This window comes from Camelus ferus, chromosome 2 (genome assembly GCF_009834535.1).
Source record: "Camelus ferus isolate YT-003-E chromosome 2, BCGSAC_Cfer_1.0, whole genome shotgun sequence".
Lineage (NCBI taxonomy): Eukaryota > Metazoa > Chordata > Mammalia > Artiodactyla > Camelidae > Camelus > Camelus ferus.
In genome coordinates this window covers 112,481,019-112,504,411 of record NC_045697.1, presented here as the reverse complement: position 1 = coordinate 112,504,411, position 23,393 = coordinate 112,481,019, and the positions used below count along the sequence as shown (strand labels likewise).

The 23,393-nt window shown below is 33.4% G+C and overlaps 1 protein-coding gene across 3 annotated transcripts in view; it reads right to left on the bottom strand.

Moving 5' to 3' along the window:
- The window catches only part of MARCHF1 (membrane associated ring-CH-type finger 1), a 779,824-nt gene that overhangs the window by 504,222 nt on the left and 252,209 nt on the right, over window positions 1-23,393 (bottom strand). For all 3 annotated transcript variants that reach the window (XM_032465582.1, XM_032465591.1, XM_032465596.1), the window contains one exon: window positions 14,861-14,937. The gene's annotated coding sequence lies outside the window, so the exon portion shown is untranslated. The remainder of the gene's footprint in view (window positions 1-14,860; window positions 14,938-23,393) is intronic.

The window sequence follows — 23,393 nt, the reverse complement described above, 5'->3', positions numbered from 1 at the left end:
ACTCCTTTATGATCACATTGAAACTTAAAATGTCCAGCAATAAACAAGATATCTTTGGATCCAGCGTTTCCAGAATTACAAATCTTTACTATGAAAAGTAAATTGAAAATCGTTTTTATAATTTTTTAAATGAGTGGGATAAATATTATAAATATATAAATTAAAAAACATTTAAATATAATACAATTCCAAAATGTTTTCCCTATTTTCAAACTTGATGTAGTTCAAATTTATAATTTTCTTTTTTTGTTTGTTTAAGTATATAGTCAGTTTACAATGTGTCGATTTCTGGTATACAGCATAATAGTTCAGTCATAGAGACACATACCTATATTCGTTTTCATATTCTTTTTCATTACGGGTTACTACAAGATACCAAAACATAGTTCCTTGTGCTATAATTTTCAACTTTGATATATATCACTTCTCTAGTTTGAAAGGGAAAAAGCATTACTATTAGTATTGCTATTGGTTTGTAATTTGTCTCATACCTTATAGAGGGTAATGATATGGAGAAAAAAAAGTTGACTTGGTTTTATTTCTGCCACCAGTGATCAAACTTTAGACACATCACAGATCACGTTGTGCAGGTTTCTGACCTTTCAAAAAGAGATGACCACAAGATCAATTTAGACTACATAAAAATATGCTTTGAAATTTAGAACGGCTAGTGCAATTTATAAATAAACCCTTGCCTTTTAAAAGACAATAAAATTTATAATGCTTACTCCTCTTATTTTATAAAATAAAGAAACTGCACCCCAGAGAAACCAAATGGATTTTCTGAGGTGATAAAGTTAGTGGCGAAGCACTGACAGAGATCTATATCAAGTATCTTTCTGATCACGTGCAGGGCGTGGTGAGATGTTCCAAACATACTTGGGGAGAGTTTAACACCTCTGAAAACTGGTCAGGGACAAGGAAGACCAACAGTGAGAGTTTTCACATTACAGAATATGGAATAATTATTGGAGATCCACAAAGTATCCAATACACAAGAAGGCAGAGAAGAAATGATACATTGGAAGAATTTATGTCTATATTACTTGGGAAATAAAAGTAATGTCATAGAAAATGTTTTAAAAATAGGTTAAAGTAATGGCCACATTATTTTTTAAAGACTCTTTTAGTTTAATACTTAATAATGTTTAATAAATTAAATGCTCATGAAATTATATTTTAAAAATCTAACTCGTATTTATTAAGGCCTCTTGTGTGTCATGAAAAGAACTTAAAAACCATGAAAGGATAAAGGCTGATCATCACCATTTTACAAACAGGTTCAACCTGACTGAGACTAAATAAGCACCTGGTCTAAGGCCAAGGCCACTCAATGAGGAAGTATGAGAATAAAGATCTAAACTTAAGTTCACTCCAAAGCTTGAGCTTTTCATCGACCGCATGGTGTTAGAAGGCTTGACAGAATCCTCAATATTCTATGTACCTAAAGGGTACAGTAAGGTTGGAGCCCCTACCTGGTTTCCAGTCCAAACACTTTTGGCCAGCAGTAGCATCATCTTAGCCACGTTATCTAACTCCTCTCAGTTTCAGTGTCTTTTTTTGGAATATGAAGGTACCAACAGTAGTAATTCCCACCTTAAGGGAATTAAATGAATTGATATAAAAACCATTTAGAACCCTGTGTGATACCCATATTTTATTTTAATGGCTAGAACATATACAGCATTTCTGTCCGTAAAGGTAAAAAGCAGCACTGAAACTATAAAACCAAGCTTTCTGCACCCCCAGAGGTGGGAGAAAGCTGGCAGTAGCCACAGCCCAGCAGCCATCGATGAAGGTCGAGACAGGAGGGCTGAGGAAAGCTGTGACAGTGGAGAGCTGTCTAACTTCAGCCAGGAGGAATGGCAGATTGGAGAGCTGGGTGAGAAAGAAGAGGCAGTGGTCTGGATGCATATTACCATCTGGGAGGAAAGGGGCGCCCTGATGTGCAGAAACCAGCCACGTGGGCTTCGCAGGGTAGATGCTACTACTCCACCCACCAATGACAAAAATGAAATTAAGTAAACATAACTGTGAAAACAGCAGTCAATCAATATGGAACTTCCATACTATGATGAACATGCCATCAAGATGCAGCTCCTAAACATTAAAAAAGCAAACCAAGAATATAGTTCCCTGTGCTGTACAGTACAAACTTGTTGTTTACCTGTTTTATTAGATTAGATCTACAAATCTCAAACTCACAATTTATCCCTTCCTACCTGCTTCCCCCTCTAGTAACCGTAAGTTTGTTTTGTCTGTGACTCTGTCTGTTTTGTAATTGCAGTAACTTATGGTAAAAAAGAATGTGAAAGTGAACATATGTATGTTCACATATGACTGAAGCATTATGCGGTACACCAGAAATTGACACAACATTGTGAACTAACTATACGTCAGTAAAAAAAAAAAAAAAAATATATATATATAGATATATATATCTATATATATATATATCTATATAAACAAGCAAGCCAACATAGAATGTCAGATTGTGAAAGAATTTTCATCTAAGAACACACTGATGGAGTAACCACAATTGCTTTAAAATCACTTAATTAATATTGGGCTGCTGATTTTCCTATAATTTCCAAAAGCAGACACAAGAATTATCAAAGTCCACAATTTCTTACTCATCTATAAAATAATTTTTATGAGGAGCAAAATTAAACATAAAATAATGAATACATTTTCATTGTAAGAGAAAGCCAAAGTATGTTAAATTCTAGAACAAGTACCTTGTATTTTTTCCATGTTACCTTAGGCACATCATTTTCCTTCACTTTGCTGGACATTACTTATCCATAAAATAAAGAAAATAAAAATTTCCCTTCAGCGCTATAGTATCAAGATTATAAAATGAAATAATATATATCAAAGTGATTTTTGGATGTTATAATACAATTAGAATAGATTATAATTGCTAATAGCTGATTCTGAATAGTATGTTATTGTAAACAAGTCACTAAACTTTCTATCACAGCAAATATTCTAAAAATAAAGCCATAATGGAAATACAGCAAAATTTTTAAATGTATTATTGAAAAGTATAATGCTGCAATAAACATGGGTGTGCATATATCTAGTCAAAATCTTGTTTTCACTTCCTTTGGGTGTATACCCAGAAGTAGAATTACTAGATGGCATGGTAGATCTATTTTTAATTTTTTGAGGAATCTCTATTTTGTTTCCCATAGTAGTTAGATTAACTTACATTCCCACCAACAGTGTATAGGGCTCCAGTTTTACAGTAACATCATCAGCCCTTGTTGCTTCTTGTCTTCTTTCGTAATGATGGCCATTACAATGGGTGTGAGGTGATCTCTCATTGTTGCTTTTATTTGCATCTCTCTGATGATTAGTGATGTTGAGCATCTTTTCATGTGCCTGTTGGCCATTCTGATGGCCTCTTTGGAAAAAATGTCTACACAGTTGACCACTGAACACTGCAGTACCCCCATGCAGATAAAAGTCCACATGTAACCTTACAGTTGGCCCTCCATATCCATGGTTCCTTATCCACAGATTCAACCAACTGTGGATTGTGTAGTAGTATACTTATTGAAAATAATGTGTGTATAAGTGGAATGTGTGTAACAGATCCTTGAAGAACACAGGTTCTTTATCAACTGTTTTTAGTTCTTCTGCCCATTTTTAATCACATTGTTTTCTTTTGTTGTTATTAAGGTGTACTTGATATTTATATATTTTGGATATTAAGCCCTTATCCAATATATGGTTTGCGAAAAGTGGTATATGTACACAGTGGAATATTATTCAGTCATGGAAAAGGAGGACATCTTGCCATTTGTGGACAATATAAATGGATCTTGAATATATTATTCTAAGCGAGATAAGTCAGCCAGAGAAAGACAAATATGATATCACTTACATATGGAATCTACAAAAGTCGAATCTATAAAAAACAGACAGTAAAATAGTAGTTATCAGGGGATTGGGGCTGAAGGGATAAGATTGATGGTATTTAAGGGAACAAACTTGGAATGAGTAGTAAATAAGCTGTAGCGATCTAATGCACAGTATCATAAATGTAGACAATTATATTGTATAACATGATGTAACATGATAAATATTGCTTTACTGACAATCACATTACAATACATAAATGCATCAAAGTAACACACTGTACACCTTAAATTTATAAAACATAATGTGCTAAATTTATCAAATACAAAAAGAAAATGAATAAAATTATGCCTCTATATCTCCTCTTTTCTTAAGAGTATGCAAAAACAAAGTTGAACACAAAGTTAAAAAAAGGCCAAAGGTAGAGAAAACACAATTAAGAAACATAATGAGACAGAAATTTGATATTGGGAAAACTGGACGGCTACATGTAAATCAATGAAGTTAGAACACTCCCTCACACCATACACAAAAATAAACTCAAAATGGTTTAAAGACTTAAATATAAGACAAGACACTATAAATCTCCTAAAAGAAAACATAGGCAAAACATTTTCTGACACAAATCTTAGCAATGTTTTCCTAGGGCAGTCTACCTAGGCAATAGAAATAAAAGCAAAAATAAACAAATGGGACTTAATTAAACTTACAAGCTTTTGCACAGCAAAGGAAACCATAAGCAAAACAAAATGAAAAACCACAAAATGGGAGAAAATATTTGCAAATTATGCAACTTACCAAGGTTTAATTTCCAAAATATATAAATAGCTCATACAACTTAATAACAACAACAAACCAATCCAAAAGGTACATGAAAAAATGCTCTATATAACTAATTATCAGAGAAGTGCAAAAGAAAACTACAATGAGGTATCACCTCACATCAGTCAGAATGGCCATCATTCAAAAGTCCACAAATGATAAATGCTGGAGAGGGTGTGGAGAAAAGGGAATCCTTCTACACTGGTGGTGGGAATGTAGTTTGGTGCAGCCATTATGGAAAGCAGAATGGAGAGTCCTCAAAAAACTAAAAATAAACCTACCACATGATCCAGCAATCCCACCTCTGGGTATATATCTGGAGGGAACTCTAATTCAAAAAGATACGTGCACAGCAATGTTCACAGCAGCACTATTTGCAATAGCCAAGCAACCTAAATGTCCATCAACAGATGACTGGATCAAGAAGTTGTGATATACCTACACAATGGAATACTACTCAGCCATAAAAATTAATAAAATAATGTCATTTGCAGCACCATGATGGACCTAGGGACTGTCATTCTAAGTGAAGTAAGTCAGACAGTTAAAGAAAAATACCATATGATATCACTCATGTACGGAACCTAAAAAGAAAAAGAAAAAAAGACACAAATGTACTATTTACAAAAGAGAAACAGACACAGATATATAAAACAAACTTATGGTTACTGGATGGAAAAGGGGTGGGAAGGGATGTACTGGGAGTTCAAGATTTACAGATACTATTATATATAAGATAGACAAACAACAAGTTTCTTCTGTATAGCACAGGGAACTATATTTAATATCTTGTAGTGACCTATAATGAAAAAAATATGAAAACAAATTTACGTATGTATATGTATGACTGAAACATTATGTTGTACATCAGAAATTGACACATTGTAAACTGACTATACTTCAATTAAAAAGGGCCAAAGTTAGAGAAAAGACAATTAAGAAACTTGAGTCAGAAATTTGATATTCTATACTAATATTGGATATTATTTCACTTTGTATTCTTAAAGCAATATCCATTTAATAATCTGGGCATTACTCTGCAGTCTTATTGTATGCAAGAAGAAAAAATGTCCCTATCAGTATAAGACAGATTGAAAGAAATTCATTTAAAAACATTTAGTGACTGCCATTCCCAGGAATCTAAATGGTGTTTCTTTACTTTGTCTAAACTATTTTTAAAAAAAAAAAATCATTGAAGCCTTCATAGCAAGAAGAAAAATCTTGGAAGCCTACTAATAATTTAGTGTTGACACTTCTTATGGAATGTTGATTTTGCTTTTCACAGAAACATACTGAGATGCTGTTCACTGTAGACATATAAAAAATTATGTGAGGCTTTTTATACTACAGACATCATTTAGCATGTAATACCTCACAGCAGGGCATCAAGACCTCAGAAATGTTTCTTTGAACTTTTTACCGTAAAAAATAAACATAGGTAAAGATCTTTTACCAAGGGAGTCTGTGACTCCAAAGGAGGGAGTCTATCCTAGGATTTATAGCTTCTCTTTCGAAGGTTGATGAATAGAATAGAACAGATCTTTGCATATGTATTGGAAAAAAATGTCGTATCTTCATTTTCACTGTCCCCTAACTGAAAATTTACCATTTTCTTGAATTATAACTTCAGTCAACAAACCACAGAAGGCTTAGCAACACTGATGAACTTTTCATCATAGACACTATTTTCATTTTACAATTTTGTTACAATTATGTAAAGTATGATACACACTTATCAAAGCTTCAAAATTACTTTGTTATTAACCATCTGCCTAGATCTTGTTGTTCACTGCATTACAATGCCTGTCTATGATGACATCACAAATTTGAATTCCTCATGTTTTGATAATTGTATTTTTTGTAATCTGCATTTGATTATATGCCTTTAAAAATACAAAAACATTATTTTGAGAGAGGATGCATAAACTTCACCAGATTTCCAAATGGACCCTTGATACTGTGGTGACTCTGTACTGTGTCCACTGAGCTAGGACAAACAGCATTTCTGAGTGCCCCCTCCCCTGTATGACTCCAGTTAGTGTGACCCATGGAGACGAACTGGGGAGATTTGCAGGCACAGGTGAAGCAGCTGCCGTACTGGTTTTGTAGAGCAGGGCGGGGCAGAGTCACCTGGTTCCTGTAGACTTTGTGCAGTGCATCTTACCTAGTCATCCTCCCTCAGCCTCTCCTGGGCCACACTTGTGTTTGGTTTTGTGGTGACGATGGGCACCAGTTTCTCCTGTATGCCACCTATCTCACCAAGGTTGAAAGCAACGAAAAGTAAGAACTATGACTTCCAATCCATTTCCATTGGTTTCAGCAAATATTTGTGAGTTACAGCTCACTCTTTCCCATGTGTGTTCATCTTCTCTTCCCAGCTGCCTGTTGTGTGGATTTAAACTCTAGGATCACACAAAGACAGCAGCCTTACAGACATCTTTGACCCTGCCGCTACAATTATTTAAATCCTTATAAAAAGCTCTTTTAACAAACATATATATTTTTCTAAGTTTTCAACTCCTCTGACTAAATACTGATACAGCACAAAAATTATATTTAGAAGTCCTGTTTTAAAACAAATTTACATATCATCATGAGACACTGATAATTATTAAGGCTATTAAATTAGCTAACATTGAACCTAATTTCAGAGGTACAGCCTGACACTTTCTGATCATGAGAATGTATGTAAGTTAACTTCACAAGAAAATAATTTAATCACAATTTAGTCACATATTTAATCACATGTTACATATCCAATGGCTCCAAGCCAGGGTATATCAGAAGAAAAACCTTGAAACAGAGAGAAGAGAAAAGAAACACGCACCAGGGAGTGTCTATTTCAAGGAGTGAGAAGGAATTATTGAAGAGCAGTCCTCAAATGTCATGACTCAATTCAAGAGATAATTTAATTCTGCTTCTAGTTAAGTTCTTAATACACTTTGGTCTTATCCTATAGCATAATATTCAGTCTTATACTTCAATCTTATTCTAGAATTGTTTTCTTTTTAAGAAATTTATGTGATTTTTTGGGTGTCACAACATGAGTGACAAGATAACATCCGCAATATATAGGAACATATTCCCAGCCATTTTAAGAAAGAATGGAGAGCTTTATGTCTGTCTTCAGTCATAGAAGAGAGATGTACTCAGATCAAGATTTGAATGTGATGCAAAAAATCTTTTGACCGATTTTGTGCAATGGTTGAGGCTGATTATCTATGTCCCTAACTCTTATCTGACCACAAACATAAGGAGTAATGCATTTAGACATATGACCATTTTGCCTTTAGACTAACAACACTGAGGAACTACTCAAATTAACCTTTGGAAAATTTCATGTAAATGGGCCAATTTTTCTCCATTTGATTCCAAATGATGCAGAGTTTTCTGTACCATTGCAAAGCAGAAAAGGTATCATTTGGTAGACTTAGCATTTGAAATGTGACCAGTGTTGGATTTGTGTGGCGAACCCTTGACACACAAATGCCTGTGTTTGTCATTATCAACAATGCTTCGATTCACAGTCTCCTCAAAATATAATACAACAGAAAATCTGAAACCAGTATTCTCAGCATAAATCAAAAGTCTTCCTGTACACATTCCTTAATTCACAGAAGACTCAACAAGTGGCGAAGGTGGACTAACTCGTCTGGAAAAGTCAGAATATTTCAGTGGATTGATATTTATGCACTGTTTCGCTACCGTGTAAATTTGCAAGGAGCTCATTTTCATTTGTTTAATAATAAAGTTGGAATGCAGAACATTTGATGTTCAGGAGATTTGAGACTACATGCAGCAATAACACCTCTCAGTCTATGGATAGAACCCTTTTTTTCAATGTCTGTAATTTTACACATTTCTTTGTCATAACATCTTCCACGTTGATGACTTCACCGAAACAAAATCAGTTTGAGATAAACTATTTCTTGGGAAAGCCTCTCTCATTTTCTCAGAAAAGTATTCTATCAGCTCTGTAACAGGGCCAATGACTTGAGGCATATGAAAAAGCAGCGAAGCATAAAACCCTTTTCAACACCAAGTTCAAAGCAGGCCATAAGGTGAATTCATTAGTGTGAATGTTAAAACAAATGAAATAGAAAGTCACAGTTGTTAATTATGCTGAGAAAACAAATTAGAGCTTGTTACACTTAAAGAAAATCTTTTTAATAAATAAGATATCCAAAAGGAAATGTTGTTGATACTGTTTCTAAGGTTATAATGTCAGGAATGTGTGTATGTGAATTTTTTAAAAAGGAATGAAAATGGAGAAACTAATGCTTTTAATTTTGTTATATTTTCTATCATAGAGGTCCAAGGATGCAATTGATGGTAATTATGAACAAAGAAGAAAAAAATGTGCCTGTCTGCTAATTAGCAAAGACCATTGCTACAGCCGATGAGAATAATGGATAAAATTTTGTTATTTTATGAGTGATGCTTACAGTATTGATCTCGATTCTATACATGAATCTCAAACTGAAAAGAAACTGAATTTTCCTTTTATTAGAGACTTCTAATGTTTACACTTACTCATTTGTACTTACATTACATAGCAGTAATTTTTCCCCCCATTTAGAGGTGTTAAAGAGCTTTGCTCCTAATAACAAAGCTGCCATAACTCTGTAGTGTAGAGCACAGATGAGGGAAGAGAGGGCTGGGGAGATGCACACATTTCCATCACTCTACTGAGACAGGTGTTTACTGAGCAGATCCATCACAGTGGAGTTTCAATCAGATTAAACTTCTCAAGAGAGTTAACTTAAGTTTTACTGTGTTGATGATATGCAGTGTATCTTCAAGATCTTCTGTCAGATATTTAACACAAAGACATACAAAACTTTGAGCTATCCTTTAAGCCTTCTTTCAAGCATTTAGAGCTCCCTTCTGACAGAAATTTTCATCCTGCACATCCTGCCTCAACTTCTGATGATGAACAGAATGGCCAGCAATATAGGCTACCAAAGTACACATGTTGCCTAAACGAATAAACTGATAACCTTTGATGCTCACAATGTCTTTATTTTCAACGAGGCTGACGTCTATAGCACAGAGGTACTTTTTTAGTCAGGAATGAAAAATTCCTTTCCTTCAGATATTTGCTAAAACCTCTTTAATGAGTTGTCTGTTAGAAAACTCCTGTCTTAAGCCTGCTGGAGACAGTTGATACTCAGATAATTGTCTAAGGAATAGGCTCCTGACTATTCCCTCAGGATGCTTCAAGCTTCTTCCTTGTGTTTCTAGATAATCAGAAAGCATCCATAATCACTTTATTTCCTCATGTGATTGCATTTGTTTTGTTCAAGGTGTCTACCAAAGGCTCGTAGAAGAAACGACCAACCATATGTGGAAGATCTTTCTCATATTTTCCAAAGTTGCCGTTAAGAATACACGCCATTATGTGGTTCAGCTGTGTGAGCATCCCCAAAGCACCCTCCTAACACATGGGGGACAAGAAAGATTCTCTCCATGAACTGCTATCCTTTCTTTTAGCTGAGATTAGACAAACTTAAAGCCATATACTGGAATGCTTCAGCTTTCCCCTACATATTTTGTTTTTGTTTTGACATAAACAATCCGCAGACCAACTGTGTTCCCAACTCACGCCTTTCATCGTGTGTCAGTGGTTTTTGACTCCCAATTTGTATTTTACTTGCCGAACCCCAAATTACTTTTAGATTAGAAAATACCGAACAATGTTAAAAATATCTTATAATAGATGTTAAAAACAAAATGGTAAAAACAGATTAAAAGCAGATTCTTGGCAATTGTATTGCTGAAATAATCATGATTAATTCTAATAATAGAATTATTATGTAATTAATAATAAAATAATAAAAGTTAGTGTAAACTGGTCACAGAGGCCTCAAAAGAGTCCATGTGGACAAATCTCACTCATCTTAATAATCCTCTTGAGAAGTTACTAATAAGCATTTTTATTCTAAATTATTCTTCACTGACGTTTAGGGAAATATTAGGTTGCTTTTCATTCTTTTATGTCAACTTCCTTTAAGGGTGTGAATGCCATCTGAACTACTCTCGTTCATATATCTCATGTATAATTTTACAAATGTTGCTTAAATAGCTATATACTCTTTTAAAATTTCAGAGCAAATATAGTTCTGTCTTCCTTGGAGAATATCTAAGTTATTTCTGGCCACATTATAAATAGATGCCAATTAGTAAATTAGCAAATCAACACAGGAAATGCCTGGACCTCCACTTCACAGTTGCATCTTTCTGACCGAGTGTCTCTGTCTTTTAGGAAAGTAAGAAGAATCTTTGTAAGTGAAATAATCAAATCCATTTTCTTTATGCAAAATGTCCCTGGTTATAAAACAAACCATTTGATGTCTTTAATGAAGCAAACAATGACTCCTGAACTTTGGACTTTTTGGGAGTCAAAATTGCTCCAAAATTAATGAACATTTCCTTCACCATTTCAAGCTCTTAAGTTTATTCACTTATAAATTCACTTTTAGATAGACTAGCAGTACAGTGACAGTATAAAGTGGAAATGAATACAAACAACCCGTTTGTTTCACTCTCAAAAATGCCAATAACGTTAAAAACAAAAAAAGAATGGGGTTAAGATAAAAATAGAAGTAGAGATAAGACACTCTTGGAAAATAAGATGAGGACGTTTCAAATATTGGAAGTTTCACTGTCTCCCTCAACCATACAAACTGCTTTCTTCTCCTAAAACTCTTAATTTTCATATTTTCATTCATAGCACATTTTTCCACTTATTCAGAGTTAGAAGTATGTCATGGTATTTGATTTTTCTTACCCTTTTCCCCCCCATATCAATTATTCAGGAATTGTTAGATGAGGATTTCATGGAAATGACTCTCCCACTGAACAAATGATAGGCTGCCCAGCATGGAATGAAGACCTTTCATGGTTTAAACCAATCTTACCTACATAGCTTTGCCTTCCACTACTCATTTTGTAAAATTCTCTTTCTAAGACTTTTAAAGCTGAATCTATCATCATATCCTAAGTAAACTTTCAAGCCAAGTCTGTTTTTACTGTCTCCTATCTGTACATGAGTCCTTTACTAGGAATTCCTAGGTTTTTCCTGTATTTCACTTTTCAAATTTAATTATCCTGATTCTCTGAGTAACTGAAGCACTTCATTCATTTATTCACTCATTCACTGTTTTTTCCTACATCTCTTTGAACATGCACATGGCATACAAAGGATAGACGTAAGCTGTTGTGGGAAGTCAGAGAGTTTTATAATGCAGTCTGCATTTTTTTTACTGAATTTAATCCATTTATTTTTTAGCTCATTGATTTTTTTTTTCTGCCATGAGACTGTAGCAATTTGGAAGCAGTGGTCAGATTTTGCACTTTTTCTTTATTTCCCACAGTTCTTGTCACAAACATTCATTTGATTGAATTCCTTAAATTAACAACAACAAAAAAGAAAACTTGCAAAAAACATAATGCTGATTTCATCTCTCCTGAGTCTATACGGAAAGTCTCTACAATAACTAGCGTTATAAGCCAGAAGATTGAGTTATTTCTAAGCTAGAATCATTCATTATCTAAAACACTAGAAAAGGAGCCTCTATTGAAAGATATTACCTTATGAAGTATAATCCTCTCTTAAGGGAAAAGCAATAAAGGACAGCAAAAAGATCGCTCTGATTTTTTTTTTTAACATGCTCATTAAAACATCTGTTTAGATGAATTCCAGCCAGATGAAATTAGTAGGGCTCTCAGGGAAGTTCTCATTCCAAAGGCAGAAGGTCCACTTTGATCATCCTTCATACCCTTAGAGAAAACTGTACTAACTCTCCATTAGGGACTAGACAGCTATTCAGCTGGGACCAAAGCCAAGCAGGAGATACGTTACTAAACCACTTAGCTTCCTCCTCTGTCCAGTCTCAGAACAGCAACGCCAATGTTGATTGAAGCTAATGACCTATTACAGAAGGTAAAGCAGCAACTAATTTATGGTCATATAATCTTAGGATTGGACATTTTCATGTTGGATTAATTAATATTTTTTCTCTCAGTGTCTGCAAGATAGGATCTGTGTTGCTTTAACAGCCTTTCAAAACAAGGGATTTTCAAAGTTGCATCTGTAATTATTCTAGTGCTTAGAAATTCTCTCAGCATAGAAATCTACACTGTTAATAGTCTGGGTTGCCTGTACTTTCAATTTTTTTTATCATTACAAAATAAAGAATTGGTTGTTTTTTTCCTAAGATTTCTTTTTATAAATGAAGAATAACATTCAGTTATTCACTATGTTTTCTTTTCCAAATGGAATTATTCTACTTCCCTAAAATTTTTATCACAGACACTACTACTGAGAATATTTAATCAAGATTTTTATTTCTCCCTTGTACATTCCAGATTCTTCACTAGCTGAACCGACCACAAGTGCTCAGAGTAATTAAGAAAACCATGATCAAGCCAAGAATGCATTTGTTCCTGCCTCTTAAAAATCCTTCTTATTACTCCTATTAATCTAAGTCCTAATAATATCTCCATAGTTCCCAACTTGGATTTCTTAGATGTGTAGGGTTGAGGTAATGATAGGGGAACAGAACGTCTGCGAAATCCTGATAGAAAATGTACATTCACCACTGGTGAGACCGCACAGGTCACATTCAACACAATTTCTTTGCCATTTTTCATGTTTAGGGTTTGATACATACTAGATACTCAACATATGTTTCCTATTCACATAAAATTGCATAGGCTCATTTAACTGCTGTTGCTACTCAATGATAAAAAATTGGAATTTAAGAGGTAGATGCATGCATAGAGAAATCTTTAATAAAAAATAGAGAATTGACCATTTTTATTAAATACATTGTTTTAGGGGGACAATTACTTGGTTTTCATTGAGAAAAATAATAATGTAAATGGATGGGACTTGAAAATAAATGGGATTGCTGTGTCATAGTTTAAATTTAAGGTGAAACATTTTTGTTAATCTTCTATATAATCCTTATTTTTTGTTATCAGCTATGCTAATGTTTATCATTACAAAATTCCCCTCCTTTTTTATAAGTGATTCCCCACCAATTTCAAGATCTTTTTGACTGACGTTTGCCCTCCTGATTACTACATATGCTTCTAAAATCTATTCTAATTTTTGAGTATATTCTTCACATTACCATACTCAGCATCAATTAAGTTTGTTCAAAAATACTGGGGCAACAAAAACCCCTCTGATGAGCACTTGGAACGGCTACTGTGTCGCTGATTACAGACCTCTGGGTACATCTTTTCATACAGATGACCCCTCCTCCATCCATTTATTATGGAGAAAAATTCTTGTTTAGTGGAAATAGTCTACTTGAATACAAATTGGGGGAAAAAAGGAAAGAAAAGATGCAAACATCAAAATACATGAGATGTATTCCATTCTCTCAATCCCCTGGGTCAGTCATAGAGAAGTAACCAGAGGCAAAGGGATGATTTTGTGTCAGCATTAGAAGGCAGCTTGTGAAAGAGGGAGAAATTGCTTTGCTTTATTCTGTGTTTTAGAAACTGAAATAGCCAAATTCTCAACTTTGAGATAATCAGAAGCATTGTAGATTTGAAGGCTCAGGAAACAGTGAATTTAATGTCACTCATGAATCTCCACAGTACTTGCTGTCTGTTTGCCTTGTATCACATGATGTTAGACTGATTTAGTACATCACACTCATGTGGTACCCATCTCATCATGACCAATAACCCTTGCATGTGAAATCTCAGTATTAGTAACAAGAAAAAATCAGTATGTTTCCCCAAAATAGTAAGTATTCAGTGACATTCCTGAGGCCACAAGAGGTAGCCATTATAGGTAAAATTGAATATATTTGTTCAGTGAAATGGAGGACTTTACCAATATGTTCGCCCAGACCAAATTGGTATTACTGACAGCACTGCCCTTTTAAATCAGCTCACCAACTGATAAAGTTCTTATCACAAGTCATTAAAATAACAGTTAAAAGATACAATGAAGCAGAGCTCATCCAACAAAGAAATGCTTTCCACTGTTCATTGAAATTGAATAAAATTTAGGTAAAAGAAACCTAGGAAAAAAATAAAATCAATTAAGTCTTACATTAGATCAAAATTCAACTCTAATTCTAAATGAAAAAAGTGGTTTTCTGCAACAGAAACTCTTCTTTATTAAGGTAAAAATAAATGAACTTACGAAATACAGCAGTGGCTTGTTTAATCACAGCAGGACAACTGAGAAAATTCTCTTAGGACTCTTCTCGGGTACATTTCCTGAAAAGGAAAATTAAAATTAAGGCTGCACTTAAAAAAAAAAAAACTTTAAGGAAACTAAGTTTGTGTCATGGAAATACCCCCAAAATCTTGTACAAATTGTGGAACTATCTAAATTGTCTTTATAATATAATAGAGAATGTTCCAAATGTCATTTGTGCCAATATACAGATCATGTGAAAGGATTCATATCAATTTCTATAGCGTTCCAAAATGTCTGAGTATATTAAGAATGAGTCAACTGAAGTCTTATTTTCTAATTAAAAAAGTTCTAAGTGATCTTTTCTGGGATAAGACATTAAAAAAAGGTTGTTTATGCCATTTATGTGCTGATGAACAGCTAAGACACTCAGCAATAGCCCCAAAGACAGAGGGCAAACTCAAACTCGAATATCTGGCCCCAGTTTGATACCGCTGTTTCATAAAGATAGTTGGAAACTGACAGAATGTTTTAAACATAATGAGTATGAATGAAAAGATGAAGCACTTGGAGGATAAACAAGATAACGTTATGTAAAGCTAAGCAAAGGGTTCACTTTTGGAGCCTTATAAATTCTAAGCAGCACATCAAGAAGAACTATTCACCAGCCATGGGCTTCACTGCCTCTTACATCCCCAGGAAGGAAACGGCACTAACTATTCCACCACTTATTTGTTTCAGGATCCACTCCAGTAGAAGGCAAAGATGACTACAATACTGAATTGCCTGTGTTGGCCACAAGGGCTAAGAATGCCAATTGTCCACACAGTGAGCTGGCAACAGTCTCTTAAAATATCTCCATATTCTTTCTTTTTATGTGAAGGAAGATCACAAGATGGAATTTTAACAAACTGGAGTAATAGAGATTACTGTTGTTCATTTTTCCAGGAATGTATAGAGGAACATTGTAATTGTAGATAAAATATGGCATTTTCGTATCAGAGTTGTATCTATGTATAGAACCACTGTGCGGGGAGAAGTGCAAGCAGAGGGTGCATAATAATTATCTAAAATAAGCCTGCCTGTAGAATTAATAACCACTGCCACTGGAAACACATGGTAACCATACATGGTAGAAAAATGAAATTCAAACTATGTACAATGAACAGACTGTCAGAAAAATTAGAGAAATAACGACAAAAATGTCTTCATAAGAGAACACCACACTGGATAGACCTATGAGAATTTCTATCAACTTTTAAATATTTTTGATGTGATTCTAAAAACAGGTCATTGTTATTACAGCTACTTTTGAGACAGGCTGGGACCTGGGACCTGAGACCTGTGCTGCAGTGCTTGCACCTGGACAAACATCTCAAGTAACAGGATATAAAGAAACCATAAGGCACTAAAAATAACTAGGTTCATATGCAGATAGAGCCAATTGTGAATAAGATACAAAAAGATCAAAAACCCAACTGCCACTTCTAAGGTGCCAGGAGCAAAATTAGGGTATGAGCATGAACCCTGAACACAGCACCAACACGGGGTTGGGCAGATCACCTAAGCCATCCCTCTGCCCGACCCCTGGACCTGCCCCTGCCCTCAGTCTATTTAAGGAACCAGCTCATCCCCTGATCAGGAAGTGAGCAAGAGCACCTGTTACTTGTTTTCACTCCCTTGTGCTGCAACACAAGTCCCAGTAAAGCCTTGCCTGAATTTCTCTTCTAGCCTCTTATCAATTTCCATTGATTAAGGAGTCTGAGAACCCTGATCAGTAACACTTCCACTAATTTTTTAAAATAAATTGTGCATTTTTAAATACCGTAAAATGAGTAGAATATTAGCAATCAAATATCCATCAACAGTTGTAATGACTTCTTTACAAATTAAAGAATCATATCCTTTGGCCCAGAATAGTCCAACAAGTGACATCAGCTTTAACTGTGGCTGACTTCAGTTCTGTTTAAATTAAATTGAATAACTTGAAACATTTTTGTATTTTGAAGGACATCATTGTCACAGATTATATGATTTAAGTGGAATTTAGATATTACAATCTGAGTTCCAAATACAAAGTATGGTGAAATATCAATGGATCTATTTGCATGAGAACAAACAGAAACCCTAGCAAATTGTGCAAATGTTAGGCTGTCATTAATTGTGTGAGTGAGATTAGTATTATGCATTCTAATGTTCATCCTTTTAGGTTTTCCAGCTGGCCTCTTGAAAGCTTAATAAACTAGATATTTTCTGTCTTCACATGTACCTGCCCAACATTTACTTCCTCTTGTGTAATATAGCATGAGAGACAATAAAAAGAGAAGGAAGAAAGGAAGGAAGGAGTGAAGAAGAAAGGGAAAGGGGGGGAAGGGAGAAAAGCTATAGAAAGAGATGGATTTGGGGAAAGGAGAGATTTGAGACTAAACTGTGGTCATCATTGGTGTTCTTAGATATGTGGGCATTTGGGAGGTGGGGGTCAAAAATATCTTTGTAAGGTGACTGAGGATAATCCTGAGACTGAACTAAGTGAACAGAGAATTGCATACATAAGTTTATCCTTGAAATAAATCATCCAGGCAGAAGTGGAGAGATGTCAAGATTTAATCAACAGATGGTACATAATGAGTAGACATGAGATTTATCTGTCAAACCACTCCCCGTGACTGTTGCAGATACTTTTGGAAAGAGGAAGAATGTAAGTTAAAGGTGAAATTATAGTTGGATTAAAAATGCAGGGCAGCACTGGTGCCTCAGCTTGAGCATAGCACATCTTGGGTGCCCTGCTGATTTCAGGCATTTTTATTTTTATATTTTTACTATAAATGTTTGATCCCAAGTAGGTGATTTGCATATTTATTATGACACAGTTCCAGTAAATGGGATAAATTGTTCTGTTAGCAGTGCCTGTATACATCATTCCATTTGGATTTACAGAGGAGGAATGAGTTTGATAAACTAAAGATCTGATCATCAAAAAATTGTGTTGACTTTAAAACATTTATAATTATCTGTGCTTCTAAGCAAGTGACTGTGATACACCCATCAGTATTTCTATCATTCTCTTTTGTTTTTGGTCTATTTGATCTACCTACTTATTTATCTAAATAAACTACCTACTGCTGTATGTATGTATATTTGTACAATTTAAAAATGTCTTGTTAGTGTTGGTGCAATGGCTACAGTTAATACATTTTTATTGCAGTTTGCACCATCTGTTTGTTTACCACAACATAAAGATATTACTGAGTCCCCTATTTAAATATAGACAGTGCAATTATTATAATACAAATCATTGCATAAGTACTATTAATCATTAATAATCCAAAAGTAAATATTAACTAGACTTAAATTAGACATTACTGCATAATGATCCACTCATTAAATCACAAGAATTGCTATTTTTCTTAGTGTGAATATTTGGTCAGTACAAAAATTAAATGCTGTGTTAAAACTCATTATTTCTTTCCAATACAAGTTATATATTATATCATATCATATTATATTATGTTATGTCTTCTTATTTTCCCTAAGTATTAGAAATATAACAAAACTTACAATAAACTTATTCGAATACAATCCACTAAGAATTATTATCAGAATTCTTATAATTAGAATTGTATTACTGAAATGTAATCTAACATAATAATAAGTTTATTTTATTATAATAAAAATCATTGAGATAAGAAAACAAGAAATGGAAAATCTTACATAAAGAAAGGAAATTATTTGGAACATCAAAGTATTTTTGAAGGATGAAGATCGAATGACCAATAAAAAAAAGGAGGGAGAACCTGAGAGCTATTAATTTTAGCAGAATGTAGTCTGAGTCATAACTGATGCACAACGATATGAAATTATCTCCCACTTCAATGTCTGCAATGGCTATTAACTTTCAAGAAAAACTAGCAGAGAAAAAAAAAATCCTGAAAAACAAAACCATCAAACCAAAAGTGTTCCCATAAAATACTAGAATGTAGTCACATTTTTAAAAATTCATCAATGAGCTACTCTTGCTGAAAATCATCCATCTCAGAAAGAAAGTCTGACTCTACAAAAGACAGCTCAGGTTTTGGGATATTTGTCATTAACAACATCCTGCTTCCTATCTTGCAGTCTGAGTTTCTGCAGCTATAAAAATTCTGAATCAATATTTGATTCAGCAAATGAGCAAAATCAAAGATAGGCAGTGAGTAAACATGAATGCAGTAAACTGGACAGTAATCACAGTGCTGGGGATTTACAATTAAAGTCTGATTCGGAAAAATCAATACCTATCTGTGTTAAAGAACAGACACTAAATGAAAATGAGAGACATGTTCTTGAACATACCATATATATAATTTCGATTTTGCCAAGACAAGTGTGTACAGAAAAATGATCCAAGAAAGTTTATGAGAGCTATCATGGAAACTTCCAGCACTTGGCAAAGAGCAAAACTTAATAATATTATGAAAGAATGTTTATTCAGACTACTAACACTGGCATCAGTAATACAACACGTCATTTAGGGAATGACACACAAAATTGAATAATTAGATTCACTGCGGAAGTAATGAATCATTCATTTTGAAGAAAATGCTAAATGTTACTCAAATTATGTTGGATACAGCTCATAATATAAGCTTTTACAAAAAGTATAATTACTGAGAATTTGATCATTTGAAATTTGATTATTTTTATGTAAACATTTTTGAGAAATTTTTCTAGGAGACACAACAAGGTACAGTTTTTATAGATTCTTTTTTGTTATTGTTGTTGTTTTTTTTTTTTCTTTTATGGAGGGGAGGTAATTATATCTAATTTTTTAATGGAGGTATGCTAAGCATGCACTCTACCACTTGAGCTATACTATCCCACCTTTTGTAGATTCTTAAAATTCCTAAATTTAGTGGGGGAAGCTGATGGCTAGGCAGATGTCATAGCTGCCACAAAGAACACAGAAAACATAATAGATTTCAGGGAAATTTTGATTCTAGGAGAAGGTACTCAAAAGAAAATTCTAAGGAATTCTAAAGTTTTAATTTTGCTGTCCAGTCTGTAAGCATGAACACTTAATGATTCAGCAAAAATTGCTCTGGATATCACTGAATTTTGTCTTGTAAGGTTGAAGATCTTTACAACTTTCTTTGGCTTCAATTAAATTTTGGATGATATTGAAAATTTGTCAGTCATAAACCTGAACACATTACAAATATGCCATGGGAAAGTTAAACTGATATCTTCATATCATTAAAAACTGAAAGCCATTATGCAATTTTTAAAGTAAATCTTTGATGACAAGGCTAGGCAATGGTTTACGTTCCAAAATATCTGCTTTTGAATTTATTTCCTAATTCTGTGTGCTGTATTAAGTCAAATTAACATTTTAGAACAGGAGTCTGCAACCTTTTATCGTGAAGTGCCAGAGAGTAAAAACTGCAGGCTTTGTGAGCCATACATAGTCTCTGCTGTGGTGCATATTGTATGTGTGTGTTTACGATCGTTTAAAAACATTTAAACAAAACATTCTTAGCTCATGAGCCATACAGAGCAGGCCATAGTTTGCCAGTTTGTTTTAGAGTTTTGCTAATACAGTAGCGACTAGCCAAATGTAAATTTAAATTTAAGCAATAAAATGGAATCAAATTAAAATTCTCTAGTTCTCAATAATTCCAAGTACTCAATAGCCATGTGTGGCTGGTGGCAACTGCAATGAACACTGTAGACAGAAAGCATTTCAAGGAAGTTCTAACTGACAGTACTGTTTTAGAGAAGAGAAAAATGCAAAAACTCAGTGTGTGTGTGTTTCCCTTAAAAGCATTAGCAAAAAATGAAAGTAATAATTGCTGAATCTCTTGACATTGACACTAATCTTGGCCACGTAGAAAATACCAGAATTAAAAAGATGGCTTAATTTGATCATGAATCCCATTGTTAGTCCATCCTTTATCCAAAATTAAAATCTATGTCAATATGTCAAATCAATGTCTCTTTTACATAACAGAATAATTCATATTTAAGAGAATATTTTATGATACTAAAAAATAATAGCTTTCTCATTACTTTAGGTCAATGCTTTTCCTGTTTTAATGGACATATATATCATCTAGGGACCTTTTTAAAATGCAGATTCTTATCCAGTAGGTCTAAATTGTCCTATAAAGTCTGCATTTCTAACAAGTTCCAAATTAATGCTCAAAATACTGGTCTGTGGACACACTATGCATAGCAAGTGTATAGATGATGCATGTAATTTGGTGAACTATGATAAGTATGAATAAAAGCTATGTAATGCTTCAATTAATATTGACTAGACTTACCTGTATTGACTAGACCAATTTATATATCGACTAGACATAGTAATACTATATATTTATGAGAAATCATATCAGAACTAAAAACCTTAAGTTGTACTTCAAAATACAGCATGATATTCACTGAAGTGCTATAAAATAGTACAGAAGTAACTTACCAAATACCTTTAAAATATGTCTTTACAGAATATACTGAACATTTTCAGCATCCTCTGCCAAATGTAAATGTAACACCACAACTGCAATTATTAGAAACTCATTGTGTGCAAAATACTGTCAAATATACCAACCTTAAATATTAGAAAATTCAATATGGAACATATAAGTATTGGAACTGTCTAAATACTGAATTCTAAATTTTGATTTCTATAACAAAATTTCAGTGGCTTGAATCTGAAACTCTTTGTGCCTAAAACAAAAAATAGAAATCAATAAAGATATAAAATAAAATCACCCACATCCTACAGAATAATTAGGACACAGTTATTAAACTTTCAATAACATGTAAATTTGAAATCAACATGGATAGTTCCTGGTCCATTCATAAGCAGAGGTAGGTTAAGGGTAAAGAAGTAAGGTAAGTGAGGTGGAGTCCCAGTGTTACTGAACACAGGTAACACCCATCAGAGTTCATAATTTTAAGTATAGAAAAAGATTTAGGCAAAGGGATAAACAGGGACAAAGAATCTCAAACATACATAATTGGAGTCACTGAAGAAGAAAAATCAAATAACAGGCTGGAAGTAAACACTTTAAATATAATTGAAGAAAACATTCCAGAAGTAAAAGCAAAATTTTATGTATTGAAAGTGTCAACCTATACTTGGAAAAAATAATCAGTTCCAAGACATACACTTATTAATAAATATCCTAGTAAAATTATTATATTTTTAGATAAAGAAAAAATATCTGGGCAAATAGCAAAAAAAAAAAAAAAAGATTCACTGAAAAGCAAAAGAAAATTTGGCTGACCACAGACTTCTTGACGTAAGCATACAAAGTAAGAAAACATTGGCAAAACATTATCAATGAAGTAATGAGAGGTGTGAGATGATTATGTTGCAGATAGCCAAGTTAAGTTTAAGCATCAAAGCCTGGGAAAACAATACTAAACTTCCAAGAACACAGGGGATATTATGCTCATGAGCCTGTCCTTAGGTAGAAGGAACCTCAGCTAATCAAGAGACAATTAGGGAAATTATGATTTAAGAAAAGCAACCAGTGATGAGCCTCGTAGATAGAATTTATTTGTGAACCTAGGCAAAAAGATAGGTTGGTATATTTGTGGAAGAATAATAAGGAAAGGTTATAACATATATAGAGTAGAAATAATTCAACTGAAAAATGGGAAGAGGAGGAGAAAAGAAAAATACTAAGATAATTATTGCATAGGAAGTGGTAATTAATAGATATTATTTAATATTAATGCTGACAAACCAAATAGAAGAAAGATAAGTAAGGAAAAGTAGTGAAAGCATTGTAAAGTCTTAGAACAAATAAAATCACAAGAACAAAGATATAAATCATGTGAAAAATTTAAAAATACAAATATAAAATATGAATAAATGGAAACATGCTTAATTCACCTTTATAGTTTTTCTAAAACACAAAATTCAATTTTATTTTGGAAACAAGAGCCACAGCTAAACAAAATTGATTCATAAAAGCAAAATATAAAAAAGGATGTGCAAATGTGTCCCAGCCAATGCTAATCAAATAAAATGACAGTCAAATGCAGTTAGCTTTTAATTCTGACATAGCAAGTAAAATTCAGATCGTAAAACACTAAAGAACAGGAAACAAAGGGCATTTTGTAATGCTAAAGACCAAAAATAACAATGAATTTATAAGTTATAAATATCTGAATGCAATATCACCACACCCACTTTCAAAATAAACAAGTAGATTCAGGAAATTGATAGAAAATACAAGACCAACACACAAGTGTGAAATATATCTATAAGATATAAATATATATAATTTATTTTTTAATTAATATGGATTTCATTAATAAGAGTTAACTAATAAGGATTTTTGCACACCTCCCCAAAAAGGCACACATTCTTCATACCAGTAAGAACTGATCATACATTAGGTCCTTAAAAAACCTTACTAGGTCTCATAGCAGAAATAATACAAACAACATTTCTTAGTCACAATGCGATAAAACTAAAAATTAATACCAAAAATGTTAAAGTCTCTGTCACCCAAAATTTTTAAAAATCTTATTTACAAAATTT